At 41.1% G+C, this 8,651-nt stretch overlaps 1 pseudogene; it reads left to right on the top strand.

Moving 5' to 3' along the window:
• Nucleotides 1-5,813: 5,813 nt before the first annotated feature.
• LOC116862279 lies at nt 5,814-6,957 on the top strand (annotated as a pseudogene).
• The last annotated feature ends 1,694 nt before the right edge of the window (nt 6,958-8,651 follow it).

Raw genomic sequence — 8,651 nt, 5'->3', positions numbered from 1 at the left:
CAAAGAATTTCTTTAGGATAAATGCCCAGGAAAATGATTGCTGGGTCATATGGTAAATGAATGTGTAATTTCTTAAGAAATTGCCAAAATATTTTCTAGAGTTGTAACATTTTACATCCCCACTAGTACTTTATAACAGATTCTATTCTTCTCTATCCTCATCAGCATCTGGTTTTGTTACTATTTTTTATTTTAGCAGTTTTAATAGATGTGTTGTAATATCTTATTGTGGTTTTAATTTGCATTTCCTAAAAGGTAATGATGATGAACACTTTTTCATGTCCTTATTTGCATCCACATATCCTCATGAAACATCTATTCATGTCTTTTGCCTGTTACATAAGCAGATTCTTTGTTTTTTTTTACTGTTGAGTTTTGAGAGTTTTTTAATATCTTCTGGATACAGTTCTTTGTTAGATAACTTGTTTGCAAATATTTTCTCCTAGTCTGTAATTTTTTTCCCTTCTTCTTTTTTTTTTTTTTTTTTTTTTGACAGACAGAGATCAAAGTAGGCAGAGAGGCAGGTAGAGAGAGAGGAGGAAGCATGCTCCCCACAGAGCAGAGAGCCCAATGAGGGGCTTTTCTCTCTTCTGACCCCATTGAAATAATGATGAAATCCTTAAAAAGGATTTTTTGTTAATTGATGAAATGAATCCAACATAGTTAACTTTTTAATCTAACTTGAAAAACACAGTAGCAATAGATGAAACATTTTCAAATGTATTAAAGTCTATAGCTTTGCTGAAAATTAAGATAACAATCTCTGTGAATGGGAAACAGTGAAGAGACCCACAACACATGAGAAGGGAGTGTATATGCATCTAAAAGGAACCTTGATACCAAAAACCATACAAAAACAGGAAAAGAACTATAGACCAGTATCACTTATGAACATAGTTACAAATGAAATATTAACAAATCAAAACCAGTGGTGTGTTAAAAATGCATCATGATCGAATATCACTTATCCTAGGAATGTGAGAATGGACCAATATTATAAGCATTCACCAGTAAACCATCATATTGACTGAAAACAACATAACGTATGATCATTTCAGATTATATAATAAAAGATTTGGTAAAATTTAATATTTACTCATAATTTTAAAAATATGTAAAAAATTGGTAAAAAGAAAAACTATAGCAAACATCATATATAAAAGCTGAGCCTTGAGAATCAATACTATCAAAGTAAGGAATAAGATAAGAATTGCTCCAGTTACTGTTACTATTCATTAATTAACTAGTGTCTTGGCCAAAGCAATGAGACAAGAAAAATAAATAAGATGTATGTGAATTAGAAAAGGAGAGACAAATTATTATTATTTTTTGGTCATATCACTGTTGTCATAGGAAATCCAAAAGAATATGCAGACAAATTATGAGAATTAATAAGAGTAAACAAGGACTGCAACCATATTTTTCTAACCGGGCTTACAGGTTAACACTTGTTTACGAACCTTGACCTAGTCTGATTAAGAGATAGAGAGGTATTTTCCCCAATGTTTTATTAGCAGAGTCTGGAGAGAATACAAATACTGTGACTTCCAGGCAGTGATTTTCCCATTGTGAGGTATCACCCATTTGTAAACCATGCTACTACAAATGTGGCAATGGTAGAAACAGTAGCTTTGAAATGTTGTGATTTTGATTCTGACATTCCTGGCAAACAGAATGAGGTTGGAGAGGAGGTGTTTTGTTGAAACCTACCCAGCCATGGTTTTGATGCAGATGCTTTCTTTATTCTCATTTGATTTCACGTTAGTGATTCCTGTCATGGCTTTCCTTGTCCTAGAGATGACCAAACCAAGGTTTCTGGGAAGATAGGGGAAATAAACTATTTTGATATGGGAAGGGGCTAAATTGGCCAGAATGACATCACTGAAAAATCCTGGGGCACCCCATCAAGATACATGTGGAGAGAGAAACCGAAAAAGAAAGCATATGCCAAAACAAAGTAATTGCTTTTGTAACATTAAACATATCAGCAACATTTGTTAATCATTTCTTCTTTTTAAAGACATTTTGGCCCATGAGGATCCACACTCTCTTGATTCTTCCTTCCTTCCTTCCTTTCTTTCCTTCTTAAAAAAATTATTTAAATTCAACTTATATATAAAGCATTGTATATTTTCAGAGGTTTCAGAGGTAGAGGTCAGTGATTCATCCGTCTTTTGGTTCTTTCCTACCCAAGGCTTCTCATTTTCCTTTGCTCAATGCTGCAAATTTCTCCCATCTATAAATATTGAAAAGTCTCTGAGTTTAGTCCTTACACTTAACTCATTTATTTATTTAATCCCAATTCTTTTGTTGTTGTTGTTGTTGTTGTTTTAAAAATTAAAAAAAAAATTTTATTAACATACAATGCATTATTAGCCCCAGGGGTACAGGTCTGTGAATTGCCAGGTTTACACTTCACAGCACTCACCATTGTATTTATTCCAATTCTTTAGTCAGTCTCATCTACTCTCTTGGTTTGAAATACCCTGATTTTGTTTAAAATTCTGAACTCTTTCCTGAATTCCAGGTCTGTATATCTGGTCACCTACACAGCATCTCCATTTGAATGTATAACAGGAATCCAAAACTCCACATGTGCCAAATCAAACTCTTGCTTCCCTACCTTTTATCTTCCTCCTCTACTTGTCTTCCTTTCACTAAATTGTAGCTCTAGTCATTAAGTTTTCAAGCCAGAAAATTATAATTATCCCTGATTTACTTTCTTATATCTCATATATCTCATGTCTCAAATATCAGCAAATTCTATTGTTTCTACCTTGGACTATGCCCAGAATCTGACCTTTCTTATCACCCTTAACAGACTTCAGCACTACCAACTCTCGCCAGCCCTATTGCAGTGGCTATTTAATATCTTTGCTTCTACCTCAGTCCACTATAACCTGTTCTTCACTGGCCACTAGAGAAATACTTTTTTTTTTTTTTAAGATTTTATTTATTACGTTGACAAGAGAGAAAGAGAGAACAAGCACAAGCATGGGGAAGGGCAGAGAGAGGAAAAGTGAGAAGCAGGCTCCTCACTGAGCAAGGAGCCTAATGCAGGGCTTGATCTCAGGACCATGGGATCATGACCAGAGCTGAAGGTAAACATCTAACAACTGAGCTGCCCAGGTGCCCCACTAGAGAGATATTTTTAACATGTAAACCAAATCATGATATTCCTCAGCTTGCCGATTTTTTCCCATAACACTTAGGATAAAATGCAAAGTACTTTCCAGGGCCTCCAACCCTACATGATGGCTCTTAGCTACCTTTCTGATGTCATCTCCTAACTCTTTCCCCCTATCCTGTTCCACACCTGTTAAACTATCCCCTCACTGTTTCTGAATACCCCAAGCACACCCTCAAGGCCTTTACACTACAGGAAAGCTCTTCCCTCAGATATCTACATGGCTATCTCTTCCTTAAGATTTACTCAGTGTAGGGTGCCTGGGTGGCTCAGTTGTTAAGTGTCTGCCTTTGACTCAGGTCATGGTCCCAGGGTCCTGGGATTGAGCCCCACATCGGCCTCCCTACTCTGCGGGAAGCCTGCTTCTCTCTTTTTCACTCCCCATGCTCGTGTTCCCTCTCTTGCTGTGTCTTTCTCTGTCAGATAAATAAAATCTTAAAAAAAAAAAAATCCTTGTTTAAAAAAAAAATTTACTCAGGTTACTTATTAGAGGGGGCCTTCTTGTCCCCTTGTTAAAATATCACTCCCTGATCTTTTACTTTCTATTCCCTTAGCTATTATTATTATTGTTGTTGTTGTTATTATTTTCCATAGTATGTACCATACTGAAATCCAAGAACCATAAGAGGAAAGACTTTGTTTTGTTCGCTCCTCCATTCTCAGCGACTAGAATAGTGCCTGATACATAACAGATCCTCAACACATCTGTTAAATGAATGAGTGATTGTCTCGAGTAATAAAAGGTGAGTGATTATGAATAACACTCATCATTCCTTTTTTTTTTCTATTTGGAGAGGAAAATTGGGAGCAGAAAAAGGATGGGATTTCTCAGAGACTCAGGATCCCATTTCCTGTGAGATTGATATGGTGGCAGAGCAGAATATGGGGTGGGGGGGAGATTCAAAAACTCTAGGGGATGAAAGAAAATTTGCAAGGAAAATAATGCTCTTGTATTTCCAGGGGAAATCTATGTCATCTCAAAGTGAGAAACGTTTGTTGGTCTAAACCATAACAGTTACAACTCATCTAATTTAAAAATACCTCTTTCGATAGTTATTTCCTTTTTAAAACACCTATAATTAGAATATATTAGGCAAAATGGCCACATAGTAAGAACAGCACTTTTCTTATGATGTGATTTTGCACTCAATTATCATTTACATTTTTTTCTTTGTAAAATAACTAAACATGACATTAAAATGTGAAATAGAGAACTATAAATTTTAAGCTAAAAAATATACAGGAACTTTTTGGTATCTTTCTCACTAATATACTTTCATCATATTTGACCAAATTTTTGCACATCTTCAGTTGAATGCTTTTCCAACGCACTCTGAAATATTTAAATTAGTGTTAAAACTTCCCTGGAAATGCACATTAATACTTTGAGACTTCATAGAAACCAGCTGTAGTCCAATGAGAATATTCCTTTCTCATTGGCTGGTGGCTTCTCTGTAGTATAGCCATGGAGTCTACACTCCTGTTGGCAGAGCTACACACCCAAGTTCTCAAGCCCATTGTGGGAAGCTGGGAGGACATACCTTTCCTCTGTGGGCCCTGGTTCCCCTGCTGACTGCTCACAAGCTTGGACTCTGCTGATTGTCGTGCCCTGTTAGATCAGTGAGCTTTGCCTCTGTGTCTGTGCTTTCCTGTAACTGCCCCAGTTTCTGAGAGTCACTTCTAAGTGGGCAGAGGTGAAAGAATTATTATGTCTCACATGTCTATTGTACATTCCAGTTTCTATACCTCTTTTTTTTAAATTTTATTTATTTATTTATCTGACAGAGAGAGACACAGAGAAAGAGGGAACACAAGCAGGGGGAGCTTGAGAGGGAGAAGCAGGCTTCCTGCTGAGCAGGGAGCCCGATGTGGGGCTCGAACCCCAGACCCTGTGACCGTGACCTGAGCTGAAGGCAGACACTTAGCGACTGAGCCACCCAGGAGCCCTCAGACATCTTAAACTTAACACATCCCAAACTGAGATTATCCCTCATGTCCCCACCCACTGATCTGGCCACCCAAGTCAGCAAGGAGGCTCCTCTTTTTCTCATTTCCACCTCCCCCACACAAAGCCAAGTATGGAGGCCTGCTGATCCTGACTTATCCTGTCTCCTCTCTACCGTTGCTGCTGCTGATCCTTTGTTATTGTGTAGCTGGATTCTTGTAGCATCTGCTTGCTTCTAGTCTCATCCTTCTCTTCATCAACTTTCTTTCTAGCCTGTGGAATGAAGCCTATCACCAATCTGCTCAAAATCCTTTACTTGGGGGTGCCTGAGTGGCTCAGTTGAGTAAGTTTCTCCCTTTGGCTTGGGTCCTGATGCCAGAGTCCTGGGACTGGTCTGCATGTGGCTCCCTGCTCATGGGGAGGCTGCTTTTCTCTTTCCCTCTGCCTCTCCCCTCAATCCTGCATGTTCTCTTTCTCTCAAATAAATAAATAAAATCTAAAAAAAAAAAAGTCCTTTATTCACCTCCCCTGAAAAGGGGTCAGCAGAAATCCAAACTCGTAATGGCACACACCAAAGCCTTAGGGCTGGAACTGGTTTCTTTTCCTTTCCTTTGATTTTAGCCACGCAAAATATCCTCAGTTTCCTGAACTAGCCCGTTCTCTGGCTTCTCAGATATTACCATGTTCATCTTCCTTAACGTAACACACTTCCCTTACTCTTCAAAGGAGTCACACCTATTCACTGTTTCCCAGCAGCCTCCCACGACCACACCGTTTGTGTTGGGTGGTCCTTCCACGCGGCCCCATAATTCCGCATTTCACAGCCACATTTTAACACAAGACTGTGAGCCACATAAGAGCAGGCAAGAGTGTAGCTTTCATTTCTACATCTTCAGAAATGATGTAGAGCTCAAGACATACCTCGTTGATACAGGGAAGGAGGAGAAAGGAGAAGGGGAGGGGAGGCTCTGGTCTCTGCTTCCACAAAACGGCTCTTACGAAGATTAAGGTCATGAGTGACCACACAGTTCCTAAATGCAACAGACGGCTTTTCCCCCAAGAAGCCTGAGGTGAACTCTGAAAATGTTTGTTAGTCACTTGACCCAGAAATCCCTACAAAATCATGAAAATCAAGAGGTTCACATCTTGATTCACTAAAAGAACACCCAAGAAACTGCCCGGGCCATCAGGGGTATGCAGATCTGAAAAGCCACCACGTATCTGAAGGATGTCACTTTGCAGAAGCAATGTGTGTCGCTCTGTCACTACAGTGGTGGAGTTGGGAAGTGTGCCCAGTCCAGACAGTGGGGCTGGACACAGGGTTGGTGGCCCAAGAAGAGTGCTGAATTTTTACTGCACACGCTTACAAATGCATAGTGCTGGGGCACCTGGGTGGCTCAGTGGGTTAAGGCTCTGCCCTCGGCTTGGGGCATGGTCTCGGGATCCTTGGATCGAGCCCAGCATTGGGCTCTCTGCTCAGTGGGGAGCCTGCTTCCCCGCCTCTCTCTGCCTGCCTCTCTGCCTACCTGTGATCTCTCTGTCAAATAAATAAATAAGATCTTTTAAAAAATGCATAGTGCTGAATTTAAGGGTTGAGATGTAGATTCTCTGGTCATTGAGCACATCCAAATGAACAAAGTCCCCAAGATGTGGCCCAGAACTTAGAGGGCTCGTGGTGGAACTCACCCCTACCTGAGCTCTCCCTGCCACATCGAGGTGACCCTTACTGGAAAAGAGCAGATTGCTCCTACATCAGAAGAGGGGGTTTCACCAAAGGAAAAATATCCCACAAGAAACTGAAGAAACAAAAGTTCATGGCCCAGGAATAAATTCTGCATAAAAGAAATGCAAATAAAAATTAAAAAAAGAAAAACATGTAATGGGTCCACTTTCTGCTACTCTGGATCCAGGTTTTTGAAACCTCACTTCCTCCTAGACTGTCTGATGGATGATGCTTCTCATTTTCCTCCTTAGCGTCCTTTTCTTCTGCTCACCTCTTAAATGTTAGGCCTGCCTCCAGGGTATCAACCCGCTGTCGGGCTCTTTCAGGCTCCCTGGGGTGTGTCTGACACCTGCAGTGTTGTGCTGCCCCCTACGGGAGCCAAAGAGAGAGGCCAGCCAGCAAGAGTATGGTCCCTCCCTGCTTTGGCAGGAAATAGGCTTTGTTACACTCTCTGCGGCTTGCCTTGAAGCCTAGCCTGGGCAGGCTATCCTCCAAGGTTTCACCGGGCGGCAACCCTCCTGAAACCATTTTGAAAAACTCCCCGGAGGAGTCAAGGTCTGAGTAAAGCCCACCCACAGTTTACTTCACTTCCTTTTCTCTTTCTCTGCCCTGGTGACTGTGCTTCTTCCTCCTCCTCAGCTTCTGGTTTTTGCTTTCTTTAAAACCTTCCCAAGCTGGCGCCTGGGTGGCTCAGTGGGTTAAAGCATCTGCCTTCGGCTCAGGTTATGATCCCAGGGTCCTGGGATGGAGCCCCACATCGGGCTCTCTGCTCTGCGGGGAGCCTGCTTCCCCCTCTCTCTGCCTGCCTCTCTGCCTCCTTATGATCTCTGTCTGTCAAATAAATAAATAAAATCTTTAAAAAAAATTAATAAAAACTAAAATCTTCCCAAACTAACCGCATTTCAGCTTAGCTCATTCTAGTCCTGTCTTATCTTCTCTTCTAGTCCAAAGATTTACAGTAGCCCACGCTAGGGGGAGAGCTGAAGACTGGGGTGGATTGGAGCAGAACCTTGGTCTGACTCTGAGATTCAGTTAAAAAGTGAAGGCAATGATGCCTGCCGTTCTCACCTCCCAGGACTCCAATGTGTTCGAATGAATGGGGTGTCAAGTGCAATTTAAGGCACTGAGCTGACTCAGTTTCCCCATGCTGGTCCTTTTGGGAAGGGTATCTACTATGACAGGAGTTCAGAGGTTGAAGAGAGCAGTGTTTTTACTGGGCTCCTCTATGTCAAATCAGAAATGTCTCCAATTCGAAAACAGCTATGAATATGCTGTATTAGGGACTGTGTCTTGCTTATGGGTCCCCAAAGTGGCCTAGGTGGGCAAATAATTCATTTAGATTCAAGAGGGATGGGCCTGAAATTTCTTAGACCACAAGGCTGGAAAATCCATTCTTCTGGGCCAAGTAATCTTGCTTTTTCTATTAATGATCAGTAGCTCGGCAGTGACTTTATGATGAAGGAGGAGGAGCCCGAGGGTGGGGCTTAGGGCATGGGAGATTTGATTTCCTAGATTTTCTGCTCTGAATGACACTTGTATATGACCTATTCCTCTCATGATTTGGGGTTGGCTCAGGCCAGAAATCCCCTGCAGACTTGGTGGGTACCCTCCAATTTTAACTTCTGCATTAATCAGGGTGACTCCTGCCTGGGAAACCAAAATTAGATATTCTCTACCGGGGGGACTTTAATCTTTTCTCCTCTTTTCTTTTTTGGACTTCAATCTTTGAGCACTGACCCTTCCGAGAATCCAACAGAAGCTACAGATCCTCTCTCCAGAAAACAGAACTGATTGCA

Source organism: Lontra canadensis, unplaced genomic scaffold (genome assembly GCF_010015895.1).
Source record: "Lontra canadensis isolate GAN:19392208 unplaced genomic scaffold, GSC_riverotter_1.0 scaffold230, whole genome shotgun sequence".
Taxonomy (NCBI): Eukaryota; Metazoa; Chordata; class Mammalia; order Carnivora; family Mustelidae; genus Lontra; species Lontra canadensis.
Note: the sequence above shows the minus strand (reverse complement) of the source record. Positions and strands in the feature narration are given on the sequence as shown.